An 18,972-nucleotide genomic window follows, 5' to 3' on the forward strand; every position below is an offset into this window, starting at 1 on the left:
GTGAGGATCGGGCCTTTGCAGCGCCCCTTTTTGCCCCACTCACCGGATGCTTCAACACTATGAGCCAACCAGACACCAAGGTGCATTAGCATTAGCAGGCCCATGCCACAACAATCTCATGTTTTAGAGCTCGCCTACCAGCTCTGTCCTACTCACCTGGCCGGCCGGATGCCCTCAGTCGGCTGGCAAAACCTATGGCCCATCCTGGTGGAAATATTTTCAATTTGGGTTCTGGGACCCAACGCTGCCATCCAGCACGGAAGTACCCAAGGATCCGCATAGGGCTCGCAGGAGTATGGAACCAGGACCCTATGTGGGTCGGTTACTGCGCCAAGAGCCACCTTTAGGCGCACATACGGTGGCGGGCTGTGTGGCACCTGAGCGAAGGGATGAGTCAGGGAGGCCAGGGAGAGCAGGCCCTCATCCTCCTTGACCTCTCCGCAGCCTTCGACACAGTATGCCATAGCACTCTCCTACAGCGCCTCAATAACATCGGGATCCAAGGAAAAGCACTGGAATGGATCACCTCATTCCTCACCGGAAGAACCCAGAGAGTCCGCCTCCCACCATTCAAGTCAGAGGCCACTGAAGTCATCTGCGGCGTACCCCAAGGTTCCTCACTCAGCCCCACCCTCTTCAACGTATACATGAGCCCCCTCGCAACCATCGCTCGCCAACACAACCTCAACATCATCTCCTACGCAGACGACACCCAACTGATCCTATCACTCACCAAAGACCCCAACACCGCCAAAACCAACCTACATGAAGGCATGAAAGAAGTAGCAGAATGGATGAAGCACAGCCGTCTGAAACTGAACTCAGACAAAACAGAAGTCCTTATCTTAGGCACCTCCCCCTCCGCTTGGGACGACTCTTGGTGGCCAGAGGCCCTTGGAAAAGCACCCATCCCGACGGACCACGCACGAAACCTGGGCGTCATCCTGGACTCCTCTCTCTCGATGAACAGACAAGTCAACGCAGTCTCATCTTCATGCTTCAATATCCTACTCATGCTCAAAAAGACATTTCGCTGGATCCCCACCGAAACCAGAAAGACAGTCACCCATGTACTGGTTACAAGTCGCCTGGACTACGGAAACACCCTATACGCCGGTATCACCGCAAAACTCCAGAAAAAACTACAACGCATCCAGAACGCATCAGCCAGACTCATACTTGACATCCCACGCAAAGACCATATCTCCAGCCACCTGAAAAACCTCCACTGGCTACCCGTCAATAAGAGGATTACTTTCCGACTCCTAACCCACGCCCACAAAGCACTCTACGAACTTGGACCCGAATGCCTCAACACACGACTTTCCTTCTACACCCCCCCTCGCCAGCTTCGATCTTCCAACTAAGCCCTTGCTACCATTCCTCGTATCAATAAAACCACCATGGGAGGCAGATCCTTCTCCTACCTCGCAGCTAAAACCTGGAACTCACTCCCCACCCACCTACGTCTCACACAGAACCACCTAGCATTCAGAAAGCAACTTAAAACCTTGATATTCGACAAGTAACTCCCTTCCCCTCCTCAAGCGCCTTGAGACCCTCTGGGTATGTAGCGCGCTATATAAATTTCGACTTGACTTGACTTGACTAGGTGCTGTTCGGTGCACCGAGGTACATGCCGAGTCAGCCCTCATCAGCTGTGCTTAATTAGGCGTGCTTGATACACAATCACCTGGCCGGCCTCCAGGAATGCTGAGGGGTGCAGGCACTATCTGAAGCTCATTACTGCACAGAGGCAATTAGCCATGTGTTCTGTGCTCGGTGCAGTGCTCAGGTGGGAACACCTGCAGGGCTGGAGTGTGGCCTGCAGCCCCCGGTCTCTGGAAGTGACACAGAGGCTGTGCCAGCCTTCTCAGCCTATCACAGGGCCAGGCTTTGTATGCCCATCGTGGGAAGAGCCAAGCACTGGGTGCCCTTCACAGGGATAGGCTGACCTTGAATGCCCATCACAGGGACAAGGTGACCGTAGGGTGCAAATCATAGGACAACAGCGGTTCCGCCCCTGCCTGCGGTGACAGCGGGTGTCGCTGGAGGAACCTTTAGAAGATGATCGAGGAGACGTCTGTGCGGATCAACTGAGGACAGAGATCAAGTGACCAATGAGGACCCAGGTACAGCAAAGGTGCTTTTCTTTTGCTGCCATACAGGGTTGTTGCTGAATAAAGTATTTCAAGAGCTGAAGACACTGCCTTGTGCTCCAGCTGGGAGAATTTCTCTCCAGAGCCAAGGTAACTGTGTTTCCAGGGGAACCACCAGCAGATCTGGCAGGATCCAGCGCCTCTGGTTCCATCCAGGGCCTCAAGGCCCTTTGGTGCTCATGCGGCTGAGATGGAGTCCCTCACCCAGGGCAGAGGCTGGTTGCTTCTGCTCCAGGACTGGCCCACCCTGTGCTCTCCCCGGGGCACTGGACCTCAGTGCACCCCCCGGAGAGGCCCCATGGATTCTGGACGTCTACATCACCAGGACTCTGCACTAGGGTGCAGTCGACGTGAAACCACACCTACAGTGCGCGGGTGGGGGGGGACACTGATGGCTGGTGGCATCCGAGATTCACGTGGGGGGTCAGGGTCACTCGAATTATGCGGCAGGAGTGGATGAAATGATGGAGCAGGATTGACTCAACTATGTGTCAAGAAATTGAAAATTATGCGGCATAGTGCTGCACATTTTTTTGACAGTATTACTTCCTTATTTTGACATTTTTACCCGTTACCACGGTCTTAAGGATTCCACCTCATACGTACCATTTTCCCCTTAATACCTAAATACAGCAATAAGCTACTGGATGGTGGACAGTCAACCTTGTGAAGAGCCTTCCACTGCATTGCAACATGTGTCGCTGCTTTTTCAGTAACTTTGATCCATTTGAGCTAGAAATAAAGTGTATTTCTGTCTTAAAATCTGCTAATTATGCAGCAGATTGTGGATTATGCAACAAATGCAGCAAATCCATAATTATGCGGCAAACAGTAAAGCTGCACAATTGCACAATGCCAGTGGCCCTGGTGGAGTACAGGCCTTTTTACATGTACCCATGGTAGTAGGTTCTGCGGACTCACTCCGTAAAACCCATTCTCTCTGCTCCCTTTTTTAATCCTCACCCGGGCGTACTTTTTCTCTGTTTAATTGGGAGACCAGTCCCACTGTGGGAGTGCTCTTTGGGGGGGTCTCCACACAGGGGGAACCGAACCCCCTACACAAATATTTGTTTTGTCCCAGTGGGAAACCCCTTCCTTTACACCCCACCTACCAAATTTGGGGCGGAACCATTTCCATTTCCATTTGCGCCCTGGAAAAGGGTTTATACCAGACATGGAGTGGAGTGAAAACACAGCCATCCATCCGTCTCCCCCACCATCCCATTTGAACCCCCCCCCCCCTTGTTTCCATAAGTTACTGTCACCCTTAATACAGGTCACCCTAGATGGGGCCCTATTATTTATTTATTTTAAAGTTTTATATAGCGTGAACAAGACCCGTGAGGGTATCAGAGCGCTTTACAATAGAGAGAGAAAGAGGGGGCATATAGAGCACACAACAAGGATTGTATTCGAGATTATTGTCCACAATGTACAAGTTTCTGAAATGTAGGCCCTTCAAGAACAATGTAAATGTAAATGTGCTTCGATTTATATAGCGCGCTTTAACCCAGGGGTCTCAAGGCGCTTGCTTAGGGAACCCGTCCTGGTATTCCTCTGTGAGATACCCCGGCCGGGTATCCACAAGGTGAAAGCCAGGCATCCCGCCGCGAAGGGCCGTAGTGGAGATTAAGCAAGCTATTGCCCAGAGTCGCAGAGTGTGACCCCGTGAGTCAAGTAGGCACCAGAGCGAGAATTGTCGACTCCGTGGAATTTTGAGCCCGAGACCCGCCGAGGCGGGGAATCGAACCCTGGTCCACGGCCGATCTCAGCTTCCGGGTCTGCCGCCTCTAACCACTGAGCCACGCTTCTCCACAAGGGGGCCGGGATTGCCCTGAGTTACGCACCCCAAATCAAAGTGCTTGTACTGAGAAGATGGAACGCGCACTTGTATTGTTTTTACTGAAAAAAATAATGCATTTTGTGAAAAAAAGTAATTATACAGCCATTTCCAGGCGGGAAAGGGAAATCTGTGACTGCCCACAAATGTACTTGTTTGTAGGTATTTTATTTATTTATTTATAACATTTTATGTAGCGCGAACTTGATGCCGAAGGATATCAGAGCGCTTTACAATTTGAAGGAAAGGAAGGTAACAATTCAGTACATGAGTCAAATGGGGAATCGACATAGACATTGAATCAAATAGGGCTCGCAGAACAGGCCGTTTACAGACCTGGGGTAAGCTAAGAATGGGCTAGGCGCTGAAACATATCGACATAGAAGGGAGCAAATGAGACAACAAGAGAGGGAGAAGAGGGGAAAAAAACAACAATAATAATATACAAGATTAACAACAAATTCTGGAGTATGTCCAATGCAATTAGAGCAGACAGTCGCACATCTTATTAAGGTAAGAACGTATTCATGAAGAACCTTTTCCCTTCCGGTTTCAAAGCAACCTTGGAAGAGATTCTACGAATTTCCGGTGGAAGAGAGTTCCAGATGTTTGGTGCACAGCCAGAGAATTGTCAATGTTATCCTATGGATAAAAATAGTGTTAACGGTTCAAGGGTAAGTACTTTGTTGTGGGAGTTGGTATTCTGGGGTTAGATTCAGGGGTCCCACAGGGTCATGGATGCACACTTGTTACACCCTCAGTGGCACGAGGGCGGCCGGGTGCAGAGGGCTGAGGCCCAATGTTATCCAATGGGGGATCGGGGGCCTCTTCATGGTGGCTGCTAATGAGCAGGCCACTGGGTTGTTCACAAACTTCTACGGCAAACCATGGGTGCCATGCCCGCCCTTGAGGGGGATTTACAGGTGTAGAGATCGCCATGCGGCGGGGATCTCTGCAAACGGAACGGGTTCTGCTCAGAAGGAACCCCTCTTACGTCCATAACCACATATTTTCCATTGCGAATTTAAGCCTTGGTTAAGAATCTAGAATTAACGAAAAACACCCTGTGCTTTAAAAAAACAAAAAACATTCTATTTGAAAAAGCAAGATATTGTTGCAGCTGTTCTCTGCAAGGTAGAACTACTTAACAATGCCCACTGATTGTAATTAGAATGTTCGGGTTTTTCATAACATTCATCAAAAGAATGTTGATGACACGTGGCAGGTTTCTGGTGTTATTTACAAATCAATCAGCCTTTGATTTATGATGTCACCAGAAAAAGAAAAAAAGAAAGAATGAATATATATATATATATATATATATATATATATAAAGTAAGAATGTTATATGGAACAATATTTCCGTCCAGGGGGTCTGGTAATAAGAATCATCTTTCATCATTTCTCTCTCAATATATATATAAATATATTTCCTTCTGCCCCCTATACCTCTCACATTCCCTTCCATCATTTTCTCTCTCGTCTCTCTCCACCTGCCTGTTTGCTCTTTGCTTCTACGTCTCTCTCCTCTGTCTCGTCCTTCAGTCTCCTTCTCTCCCCCCAGTGCCACCTCCACCCCCCCCCCCCCCCCTCCTTCCTGCCACACTCTCTCGCCGCGGTGTGAGAGCTCAGTCAGGAATGATGTCATTTCAGGGTAATTTACGAGTTTTTGGTTCCTCGGCCTGTTCTAATCCTGCTCGCCCAGCGCCAGCAGTTTATTTACTGTGATGCAGTAAAAATACAGCCGTAAAGGCGAGGCAGAGGCGGCCGCAGGGACAGGCGCCACCCGGGGAAGAGAGGCGGCGAGGGCTGGCAGCGCAGGGCACCGGTGCCCAGGCAGGGAGCGAGGAGGAGGGTTGGCGGCACAGGGCACCGGTGCCCAGACAGGGAGTGAGGATGAAGGCTGGAAGAGCTGGGCTCATATGCCCAAACCAGTAAATATAAGGAATGACATATCTGGCAAACTATGCCAAGACAGGGAGTAAGGGCAGAAGCTGGCAGAGCTGGGCACAGGTGCTTAGACAGGGAGTTGGGGCATCAACTGGCAGAGCTTGGCACCTATGTCCAGGTTGGTGAAGATGCCAAGAACTTGCAGAGATGGGCAGAGGTGTCTCTTCACGTAGAGAGCACAAGGGTTGGCAGAACATATGTACCAAGGCCAAACAGGGTATGGGGACAAAGGCTGTCAGAGCTTGGCACCTGGATTCATATAGTTTGAAGAGACAATGACTGGCAGAGCTGGGCACTGTTGCCCAGAGAGGTAGAGGTGACAAGGCTAGAATGTGCACTAGTCCCAGACTGGTAGAGGAGATGAGAACTGGCAGAGCTGGGAACTGGTGCCCAGAGAGGTAGAGGTGGCAAGGCTAGAATGGGCACTAGTCCCAGACTGGTAGAAGAGATGAGAGCTGGCAGAGCTGGGCTGGGCACTGGTGCCCAGAGAGGTAGCAGTGAGAAGGCCTGGGAGAGCCAGGAACTCAGAAATGTGGAATAAATCACTTCTGTAAGTAGTGTTGTGAAAAGACACACTTCAGGTTGTTTTTTCAACATTCCACAGTCACGGTTAGCCTGCATCAAAGGAGGAACTGAATCTTAGATCAAGAAAGGACTCTGAAAACAATGTACAATGGTTCTTTCTTTTTGAGGCTGGGCTGTAACTGAACGTGCGTGGGTTTTACAAAGTGTGTGTTGGAACATCCGGCCCTGATGCTGCATTAGAGAGATTAAAGTGCTGGATTGTGAGAGACTGCCCCAAGCTAAGGGTGTGAAGAGGTGCACACTGCTCCTTTTGCAAACTTCCCAGAATCCTTAGGAATATTACCAACACCTTTGTACTTTCAAAGTCACAAAGAAAAGTTTTAAAATTAACTCACAAGACACTGAAAGCTAGCACTTCTGAGAAAAAAGTGTCAGTTTGTCCGTTAAACTGCTCCAGGACCTACTGGTAGGAAGACCTGGACACTCTCCAAACTACCGGTAGCCAATCACGACTTTTCTTGTATAACCAGTGCTTGAAAGGGAAAAATAGAAAAGCAGGTTCTCTGGTCCAGAGTACCTGCTTGATTCTGAGAAGTGCTGGTACTCTCCAATTAAAGGTATTGCATTTCTCTTGAGAAGTGCCGGTACTCTCATCCTCAAAATAAAAAAGTGCTGGTACTCCGTACCGGGCAGTACCGGCCCATTTACGGCACTGTGTATAATAGAACCTTCCCCCACACCAACCAGGCAAGCTGTACACTACTCACCTAGGTACCCCCAGGCCAGCCAGGACCCACTGTTTCACCGACAACTCCAGAGATTTGATCTGTAAAAGAGATCCTGCTCCCGAAGGCTACTTCGCGAATTGGCGCCAATCTCGCTGGTGAGGGAGAGCCGTAAAAAGCAGGCCTACGGAAGCGCACAATACACCGTCTATAACGAAGGGCCCGATGTAGATCTTGGCGAATGGGATACTCCGTCACAAACATGAATGAAAACTCGTCCGCCCTATTACACGTGCCATTGGATATAATGCACTCGTAATACGGCAGACGGGATATCCGTCACTTTTGAGACTGTGTATCCCATTCGCCAAGATCCAGATCAGGTCCCAAGTCATTACCAACTACATTATTATTGTTTTTACAACTGCATATCATATCACACACCACACAATTAACCCTATTAACTATTGCATACATCGACTATGCGTACATTAACTTGTTATGTAGCGGTTATGACGATATGTGGATGCGAAATGTTAGTCATGAGATATAATGCATGCAATTTAGCTAAGCCTAGCAAAATGTACATTACACTGGCGCAATTCGCATTATTTCTGGAATTTCTCTTGAAGCTTGCTACGCAAAATTCCTGAAATTATGCCATTTTGCCACTTGGCGTAACTGTGTGACATTTGCAGCAAAAATGTACTCTGCACGCATGGAAACAACATATCATAAGCAGCTGTTCTTCGTGATGCTTTTGTTTGAATGCTTAGTTGTGCCAAAATGGACAGTGTCAGATTTTGTGCTAAAAGGACAGATTTGCATTTTACATAATTATACATAATTTTGCATAGGTTTTCTGGAATATTCTGTATTTACGCAAAAGCAAATTACGCAAATTTCGCACACTCCTAACCGTAAGTGAACATGATTCAGCCAGGTATCGCCGTCATGTCAATAAGCTGAGTGACTGCCCAAGGAGATACAGTTTTTAATAATCTCTGCGTACATCTGGAATTGCAGCTGGTCATTTGAGGTTTTCCAGACCAATCACCTGCTAGAGATGGTGCAAGGTAGCAGAGATACCGGAAAAAACCTGGAGGACCTGGCAAGGCTTCACGAACGCGGCTGGTGATCGCTTTTCCATTTGTTGACTGGAGTCTGAGAGGAATGAGTGAAACCATGGACGAGCTTTGCTTCCTATAATCTGGGATTCTTGGGTCCCAATGTTGTTGACCGCAGATATTCCAAGGAGGATTGGAGTTCCTGGTTGATAGGGATTAAGAGAATATAGCTGCCCTTCTCTGATATTAGTAATGGAAGTTCCCATTTCTCTCCCTGGTCTAACATCCTATAGCGTATCAAGCAGGGTTCAAGTCGGGGTACCACGCGGGTGGACGGCGTCCCCCAACTTTTTTTACCGGGTGCTCAATAACTGATGGTGCAAGCCACCTTTCGTGACGTCACTTCCTGTCGTGACATCAGCGTCCCCCAACTTCTTTTTTTAGGACTTGTGCCCTGGTATCAAGTGAGATGTCGGATTCAGTAAAGTCGTGTGATTGGTCGGACACCACTCTCTATGATTTTGTTCAGGAAAAGCAGTTCTGAGATGGGTCTGTAATTTGTCGGTTCTAGGGCATGAGTTGAGGGTTTCTATAGCAGCCGACGATGGCTGCCTGTTTCATGGGTGAGGGATTTATATGGTTAATGCCAGGTCCACCAACCTTCAGGGGTCAAAGAGCCAATGCAGCAAGCTAGGGTGGACAACTAAAATCAATTGTCCTACTCAGTCGTAAACGGAATGCGGACATTAACAGGGGAACGGTCAGGCATTTCCGTTTACGACAAAGGGACAACTGATTTTAGGAGTCCACCCTAGCTTGCTCTGCTCTCTGCTTCCATGAGGCCCTACAGAGAAGGGCCACGCCTGATAAAGGGATTTATCCAGACCTTTGTACAATAAGTGTTGTGATTGGGGTGGAAGAGTCAGTCTCTTGGCCCTCCTGCCCTCCTCAAATTTGGTGGCCTTGGGCGCCGTCCTTGATAAAAAGCCAACCCCTTGTGGATGTGTCGAGTCCTGGGTGTATCTTTCTGTCGATAGCCTCTTGTTCTGTGTTTGTGAATAAGTGACCCTCTCAGCAGTCTCTTAATGTCCTGCTCCAGGTGGTGGAGTGAAGTCCCTCTTTCCCTTGACCTTGTCTGCTGATCAAGAAATGAAATGTATTCCATTTCTTTGGAGGCCTGCCCCTGACCTGTGTGATGCAACGAAGGCCCCATCACTTCTGTGACGGCATCGACCTCCATGTACGGGTCATCGAGAGCGAGGTCTCGACCTGTGGTGATCAGGTCTCTGGTTCTAGGCAAAAGGACGACCTCCTCAATGCTAGTCTGACCTTCTATTCTGGGGGACCTTCTTGGGGTACCCTGGTCCCCTGCTCCAGATGATGGGGTGGCCTCTCCTGTTCCAGGCGATGGATTTAACTTCCTCGGCGGAGGTTTGGCCGCATCTGGCTGAAGAGGTCCACTCTCTTACCACGGCTCTGCTACCAGTTACAGCTGATGAGGTGGTACCCCTGTTGTGGCCGGGACTTCTTCTCTGTCGGTGATGGCATGCTCCCCGGACTCTTACCTTCAGAAGCATGTTCTTCTATGAAGGGGCACTTCCCATCCCAATGCCCCCTTTAGCCCATGGTGGTCTGTTCTTTGGAATCTTAAGGTTGTGCAATTTAGGAAAAATTAAGCGTAATTACATGACCTGGAAATCCAGTTATTGGGACGATATTTCAGTGCGAAATGCTTTGTTGCGTCCATTTTCGAGTCAAGGACACGTTGTCCTAAAAAAATATATATATATATAAAAAGAAGCAGAGCAGAGCTGTTCGTGGCCAGATCATTTCCGCTGTTCTTATTTTCCCACGACAGGATTTTGACCCGAAGAACCCTTAATTACGCAACAAGACCAAATGGCGTAATTTCAGTAATGTTGGGCGATTCTGCCGGCGTAATGGAAATTTCGCCGAGGCCTACGCTGAATGTGGGTGAAGTGGGGTTCCCCGCTCTTTCCCCTGCTCCCACCATAATGGCCTGTTCTTCTGTTCCGGGTGAAGGGGTGCTCCCCTCTCCCCGGCAGTGGTCTGTCCCGCTCAGGCTGAAGGCGTGTTCCTTCCTGTCTCGGTCGCTTCCATAACTCTTCCTTCTCGGGTGGGGCGGCTGAGTCTGCAGTCTGGCGGGTCAGCCGACGCTCTGCTGAGGTCAAACAGGAAGTTTCTCTCTGCTCATCATTTTCTTCATATTTCCATCCATCGCATCGACTGGTCACGTGGCTCATTATTGTCGGCCGGCTAAATTTATCCGCGAGGAAAGTTATCCGTGAGCGGGGAAAGGTCGTTTTGATACCAGAGAATGAGCGGAGATGGGGGCAGGCCTGGGTGGGGTGTCCTGCAGGGTGGGGGTTCAGCCCCTCAGGGGGTGGTGTAGGGGGCGAGGTGCTGTCGCCTGCTCAGGTCTCTACCATGAAGCACTCGGACGTGCCACCTCACATTTGGGAGTCTGAACAGGGCTTTAAATGGGATGAAAAAACTGGTGGTGGGGGGGGGGGGGGGGGGTCTCTCAAAGGGGCGTGGCCAATGAAATTAGGGCGTGGCTTAAAACACCCAAGCTAAAAATCTGTGATTTGCATAGTGCGCCGCCCGATTTGTCAGGTCTATTGGCTTTGTCAATGGTTGTTAGTTGCATAAGATAAATAAGTAGCAACTATGGCTTGTATATAATATTGAAAAATGCTTCCACTTACAGCCCTGTTGACACCACAACAATGTTGCTGCTCCTGAGTTTCAAAAGAGAAGAGAAATCCAGAGAGAAAATGGCTCTCTTTAAAGGATTTCCCTTGAGCCTAAAACACTCACCTGTCATGATGTGAGCAGTGTGAGCAGCGCACATCGATGTCACTGCAGTCCGGAAAAAAACGGACCGCCTGTGCCAGGGCACCAAACAGAGCCCGATAGAGACCCATTTCGAGCGCCCTTTAAAAAACTGCCGGTGCTCAGCACCGGTGAGACCCGGCCCACTTAAAGCCCTGAGTCTGAAGTATTTTTTTACATACCGCTTTTCAACTGGACTCGCAGCACTAGGATGGTATGTCGAATCCGGGCACCGCAGAAGGACGACAGGTCCAAGGAGGAACCAGACCGGTACTTCGGTCTTTTTCTCTGCCGAGTGACCCAAGGAGGCTTTTACAGATACTAGCCTGTTAAAAGCAAGAAGGAATACCCCTCTACATATAGACGCACTTTAGGGAGTGCAACACATTTTAAAACAACCAACACAAACACTATAATTTAGTATCATTTAATTGCACTTTTTCACTTATTGGTCCTGAGGAAAGCCAGTTTTTAAAGCCTGGCTGAAACATGTAGACCACACTGGACGTAGGGAATCATAAATTCACCAACACGTCCGACTGCCTTTTTATCCGCTAACAGGGGCCCAGTTAATAAAATGTATCTATCTTACCCTCGGGTACTGGGACCCACTGTATAGCTTTTAATCTCACTTTCTCACTCACTACACATCACACTCAGCATTTATACCAGCTCCGCAGTAACTCTGGCGTTGAAGCACACCCGGGACACGCTAGGTGTCACTGTGGTGGGCCCTATGATGAAGCATGCCACCAACTAGGTTGGTGGGTGAGGGCTTTTAAAACAAACCGAATGGTTTCCCAGATAAAAGCGTACATAACAGAGTCTCGCACCTCTAGCTAGTTCTTATTGATATACCATATATAAATTGGGGATCCGGACTAGCTTATCCAGTCCTCACTCTCTTCTTTGATCAGGCATAAGGATCCTATAGCCGCCATTTTGGAGCGCTTGGTTAAGTGAGGTGCGTAAGGATCTGAGGCGGTCTGTAAACATGGAGAGGTGGACGTCACTGCGCATGAGCATGTTCTGGAAGTCAGGTGTGCAAATGGATGCAGTTGTGAAAATGCCACCTTTAGCGTGGTTTGCACCCTGAGGCGGAAGCCACCATTGATAGACAGGAGTCCAGCCAGTTAATGCACGGTAAACCTCTCCAGAGGACAGGCAAGGAGTGCGTACTGTACCACCAACCACGGCTTATGCCCTGAGGAGGCCAGTATGGGTTAGGCGGAGGCGAAATTTAAATTATGCTGGCGTAATTTGCATCATTTGGGGAATCTCGAGTTAGAGGAAGTTCATAAATTACAGTGTTACACATTTCAATGTAATTATTTACTGCAGACAATTTGGAGCAATAGAACGATAGCGACTGGTGTGCATGGTGCTTTTTTGTTTGCACTTTTTTGTGCGAAATGCATCCTTGTGTCAACAATTGGTGCACTGACTCAATTCACACTAAAACATAGCACAAAATGACGGATTTGCATTTCGCATGTCTTAATTTCACATAAATTTGTTGAAATTGGGAATATTTGCATTGTAGTAAATTACGTAAATGTTGCACACCCCTAGTAAGGATGAACTAAAACAGCTGCGACACCAGGGCTGTGAGGCCCACTCATGAGAAGGGCTGGCTCAATCCTTCAATGTGTCTGGCGATGAGGTGACCAAAAGGAAAGGGTGCTGGGAGTGATCCCACGGAAGAGAGGCGTTTAAATTACCAAACAAGAGGCAGGATAATGGTGATAGGTAGGGAGGGGGGCAAATAAGTCCTCTCTACCTGCAGAGTTTTGCCCACTCTGCATTCCACTTGGGACATCGAGTTCCTGCAAAACTCCACTAACCACCACGCGGCAGAGTTTTTCTTTTGCGTGGCTCACCAACGTTAAATTGGCAAGTGTGAATTTGCATTCCCAAGCAGGATTTTCTGGTGCTAAAATGCCTCTCACGAGATTTCTCAACGCAGACGGCCGCGGCAGGTAGTGACCGTTGGCGTCTAGAAAGCTGCCGCTCAAGTAGGAAATATACTCAAGAGGCAGAAAGAAGCAGCGCCCTCCGACATGCTGTGTGGGGCCGTTTGCAGTGATTTCACACTGCAGAACAAGCTCCCGGCACCAAAAATCAGCACAACGTAGCAAACTCCACCCACTCGCGTAACTTCACAGAACCTTGTTGAGTTTTTATGTAACTCAACGAGTTCCGCCCCCTCCTAGTGATAGGTCCAGGAGAGAAGGCAGTGAGACAGACAAGAGGCCTATGTCCCGCCAAGGTCAAACAGGCCCAAATGGGGGAGACGTCGCGGGATGTTCCCCGTGACCACTCCACTCTTTACCTGGACGCCCAGGATGGGTGCCGTAGGCGGCAAAGCTTTGGGGTGTCAGAGGGGGAATAGGAGGAACCCAGATCATCCCAAGATGGAGGAGGGGGTCGAGGTGGGCAGGATGAGGGGTAAGATGGAGCATAAGATCAGCAGCGAGGGGAGAAGCTGCTTTCATTTGCTACTACACCGCCATATTTTAGCAACAAAAATTAAATATGGCACATTTTAACAGTGTGCCTCTGTGTGGTACCTCCTCGGTCAATCAAACAGGATGGACAGGGGCGTCCTCCAGCTCTGACCTCCAATGGGCAACGGGGCTCCTGCCCTCGTCGCTGCATCACCACTAGCATTCCAGGAAGGCACAGACCCCGGTGCGCGCACCCGGGTGCTGAGGGCTGCGCTGTCAGTCATAAGCCCGGCCCATGGTCCTGACAGTGACTTCCCTCCTACCCTGCCCTGGTGGAGACCCCGGTGGCACTCGCCAGGGTGGTGAGTGATGCTTTGTCGGGGGTAAGCTTGGGTCAAGGTCCTCACATTCACTTCCCTCCTACCCAGAACTGGTTCAGACCCGGACTGTGCCGACTCGTTCTGGGGCTGGCTGATGAAGGCTAGAACAGTCCAGCCTGAACTGCCAAGCCAGGTCTGCCCTGGACCGGAAACAAGCATCCTGGGACCAGTTTCTTGGCATCACCCTTCATCAGCCAGGCTAGCTTGAATCCAGTGGAAAAGTGAGCAAGGGACCCACATCTGGGCATTCCCTGCCAACTCAGGGTGAACAAAGCGATACCAAAGGGGATGATGGACGGAGCGCTTGAACAAATCAAACTCTCGCCCCCAGTCAACTGATCTGGGTTTAATCCATCAATGCCATGGGTTTCAGCTGGGCATTTTAGAGCACAACAGAGCCACCTCGGGTCGCAACAGTGCAGCGGAGCAAGGTTTGAGTGCGGCATTACCAACTTAGAGTGAGGCATTACCAACTTAAAGTGTGGCATTACCAACTTAGAGTGAGGCATTACCAACTTAGAGTGAGGCATTACCAACTTAGAGTGCGGCATTACCAACTTAGAGTGCGGCATTACCAACTTAGAGTGCGGCATTACCAACTTAGAGTGAGGCATTGCCAACTTAGAGTGCGGCATTACCAACTTAGAGTGAGGCATTACCAACTTAGAGTGCGGCATTACCAACTTAGAGTGCGGCATTACCAACTTAGAGTGAGGCATTACCAACTTAGAGTGCGGCATTACCAACTTAGAGTGAGGCATTACCAACTTAGAGTGCGGCATTACCAACTTAGAGTGCGGCATTACCAACTTAGAGTGCGGCATTACCAACTTAGAGTGCGGCATTACCAACTTAGAGTGAGGCATTACCAACTTAGAGTGAGGCATGCATTACCAACTTAGAGTGAGGCATTACCAACTTAAAGTGCGGCATTACCAACTTAGAGTGAGGCATTACCAACTTAAAGTGCGGCATTACCAACTTAAAGTGAGGCATTACCAACTTAGAGTGAGGCATTACCAACTTAGAGTGCGCCATTGCCAACTTAGAGTGCGGCATTACCAACTTAGAGTGCGGCATTACCAACTTAGAGTGAAGCATTACCAACTTAGAGTGAGGCATTACCAACTTAGAGTGCACCATTACCAACTTAGAGTGCGGCATTACCAACTTAGAGTGCGGCATTACCAACTTAGAGTGAAGCATTACCAACTTAAAGTGCGGCATTACCAACTTAGAGTGCGGCATTACCAACTTAGAGTGCGGCATTACCAACTTAAAGTGCGGCATTACCAACTTAGAGTGAGGCATTACCAACTTAGAGTGAGGCATTACCAACTTAGAGTGCGGCATTACCAACTTAGAGTGCGGCATTACCAACTTAGAGTGAGGCATTACCAACTTAAAGTGCAGCATTACCAACTTAGAGTGAGGCATTACCAACTTAGAGTGAGGCATTACCAACTTAGAGTGCGGCATTACCAACTTAGAGTGCGGCATTACCAACTTAGAGTGAGGCATTACCAACTTAGAGTGAGGCATTACCAACTTAGAGTGCGGCATTACCAACTTAGAGTGCGGCATTACCAACTTAGAGTGAGGCATTACCAACTTAGAGTGAGGCATTACCAACTTAGAGTGAGGCATTACCAACTTAGAGTGCGGCATTACCAACTTAGAGTGCGGCATTACCAACTTAGAGTGAGGCATTACCAACTTAGAGTGCGGCATTACCAACTTAGAGTGCGGCATTACCAACTTAGAGTGCGGCATTACCAACTTAGAGTGAGGCATTACCAACTTAGAGTGCGGCATTACCAACTTAGAGTGAGGCATTACCAACTTAGAGTGAGGCATTACCAACTTAGAGTGCGGCATTACCAACTTAGAGTGAGGCATTACCAACTTAGAGTGAGGCATTACCAACTTAGAGTGAGGCATTACCAACTTAGAGTGAGGCATTACCAACTTAGAGTGAGGCATTACCAACTTAGAGTGCGGCATTACCAACTTAGAGTGCGGCATTACCAACTTAGAGTGAGGCATTACCAACTTAGAGTGCGGCATTACCAACTTAGAGTGCGGCATTACCAACTTAAAGTGCAGCATTACCAACTTAGAGTGAGGCATTACCAACTTAGAGTGCACCATTACCAACTTAGAGTGCGGCATTACCAACTTAGAGTGCGGCATTACCAACTTAGAGTGAAGCATTACCAACTTAAAGTGCGGCATTACCAACTTAGAGTGCGGCATTACCAACTTAAAGTGCGGCATTACCAACTTAAAGTGCGGCATTACCAACTTAGAGTGAGGCATTACCAACTTAGAGTGCGGCATTACCAACTTAGAGTGCGGCATTACCAACTTAGAGTGCGGCATTACCAACTTAGAGTGCGGCATTACCAACTTAGAGTGCAGCATTACCAACTTAGAGTGAGGCATTACCAACTTAGAGTGAGGCATTACCAACTTAGAGTGCGGCATTACCAACTTAGAGTGAGGCATTACCAACTTAGAGTGCGGCATTACCAACTTAGAGTGCGGCATTACCAACTTAGAGTGCGGCATTACCAACTTAGAGTGAGGCATTACCAACTTAGAGTGAGGCATTACCAACTTAGAGTGCGGCATTACCAACTTAGAGTGAGGCATTACCAACTTAGAGTGAGGCATTACCAACTTAGAGTGAGGCATTACCAACTTAGAGTGCGGCATTACCAACTTAGAGTGAGGCATTACCAACTTAGAGTGCGGCATTACCAACTTAGAGTGAGGCATTACCAACTTAGAGTGCGGCATTACCAACTTAGAGTGCGGCATTACCAACTTAGAGTGAGGCATTACCAACTTAGAGTGAGGCATTACCAACTTAGAGTGCGGCATTACCAACTTAGAGTGAGGCATTACCAACTTAAAGTGCAGCATTACCAACTTAGAGTGAGGCATTACCAACTTAGAGTGAGGCATTACCAACTTAGAGTGCGGCATTACCAACTTAGAGTGCGGCATTACCAACTTAGAGTGAGGCATTACCAACTTAGAGTGAGGCATTACCAACTTAGAGTGCGGCATTACCAACTTAGAGTGAGGCATTACCAACTTAGAGTGCGGCATTACCAACTTAGAGTGCGGCATTACCAACTTAGAGTGAGGCATTACCAACTTAGAGTGAGGCATTACCAACTTAGAGTGCGGCATTACCAACTTAGAGTGAGGCATTACCAACTTAGAGTGCAGCATTACCAACTTAGAGTGAGGCATTACCAACTTAGAGTGAGGCATTACCAACTTAGAGTGCGGCATTACCAACTTGGAGTGCGGCATTACCAACTTAGAGTGAGGCATTACCAACTTAAAGTGCGGCATTAACAACTTAGAGTGCGCCATTACCAACTTAGAGTGAGGCATTACCAACTTAGAGTGCAGCATTACCAACTTAGAGTGCGCCATTACCAACTTAGAGTGCGCCATTACCAACTTAGAGTGCAGCATTACCAACTTAGAGTGCGCCATTACCAACTTAGAGTGAGGCATTACCAACTTAAAGTGCGGCATTAACAACTTAGAGTGCGCCATTACCAACTTAGAGTGAGGCATTACCAACTTAAAGTGCGGCATTAACAACTTAGAGTGCGCCATTACCAACTTAGAGTGCGCCATTACCAACTTAGAGTGCAGCATTACCAACTTAGAGTGCAGCACTGTATATTAGAGAGAAGTGCCATTTTAAAGCGCAAGTGTCAGCTGAAAGTGTGGCAGCTCCAATTTAGAGTGCAGAAGTGCCCGCTTTGAGTGCAGCACTGAAAACTTAGAGTGCAGCAGTGTATTTCGGAGAGACGGTGCGCTATCTTAGAGCTTACCTGTGTCAGCTGAGAGTATGGCATGGCAGTACAAATTTAGAGTGCAGAAGTGCAAGCTGTGAGTGCAGCACTGCCCATTTAGAGTGCAGCACTGTATATTAGCGAGAAGTGCCATTTTAAAGCGCAAGTGTCAGCTGAAAGTGTGGCAGCGCCAACTTAGAGTGCAGCAGTGTATCTTAGAGAGAAGGCGGGCTCTCTTAGAGCTTACCTGTCTGAGCTGAGAGTGTGGCATTGCCCGCTTGCGGTGCAGTAGGGTCACCCACAGCCGGGTAGGGCGAGGAGTCACGTGTCCGCCCAGAAGCATTAAGGGCGCTTAAGGAAGGCGTTAATATGCGAGAGGGATGTTTTCTGAGCTTCTTTAAAGTGTGAAATCCCCGTGCTCCGCCTTTCACCCGGTTCCCAGCATCACGCTTTATATATAGAATAATGTATGTGCAGCTGAATATTTCCATCCGAGCCGCAGAGCGGGCTGGGGCTCGGAGCCCTGACAGGATGAGTTCTGGAGCTCGGGCCTGTCTGCCTCGGTGCATAATGCGAGTTATTTTCGGTTTCTTTTCTTCCTTTTGAACTTTTGAACGTGAAGTAGAAGGGGGCACTGCGGGGGGTGGGGGGGGGGGGGGGGGCTCATATGCCTCGGAAATGGGCGCGGGCATGATCCGTCAAAGGCAATAAGAAACGGGTCACTGGGTTAGGCGACAGGAAGGGGGGGGGGGGTATGTCCGAGGGTGGAGGAGAAAGGTCAGTGGGGAAGGGAGCAGAGGAATACGCTATGAGGGAGGGGCTGGGTCGTAGTTTTCTTAGGTGCATCAGGTGCAGTGGCACCGGGCTTCGTTGGGCCGAACCCTGATTTTGGCTATATTTAGTAATTCGGACAGCAGTGGGGGGGGGCCTTGTCCTTCCGTAAACTAGAGCCTATGACACAGTGGCCACGCTTTTGGGGGAGGGGGCGGGGCAAGATAGAGGAGTGGAAGACCGTTCAGAGGGGAAGGGCGTCAGATCGGATGGGCGACAGGTCAAGAGGGGTCAGAGGGGCAAGAAGACCGGGGAAGAGGGGCAAGAAGATGGGTCAGAGGGGCAAGAAGACAGGGGAAGAGTTGAAAGTGAGAGGCCAATGGGAAAGAGGGCGGGTCATCGCGAGAGACAGGTCATAGGGCGTAGAG

Source organism: Lissotriton vulgaris, chromosome 12 (genome assembly GCF_964263255.1).
Source record: "Lissotriton vulgaris chromosome 12, aLisVul1.2, whole genome shotgun sequence".
In the NCBI taxonomy this organism is placed as follows: Eukaryota; Metazoa; Chordata; class Amphibia; order Caudata; family Salamandridae; genus Lissotriton; species Lissotriton vulgaris.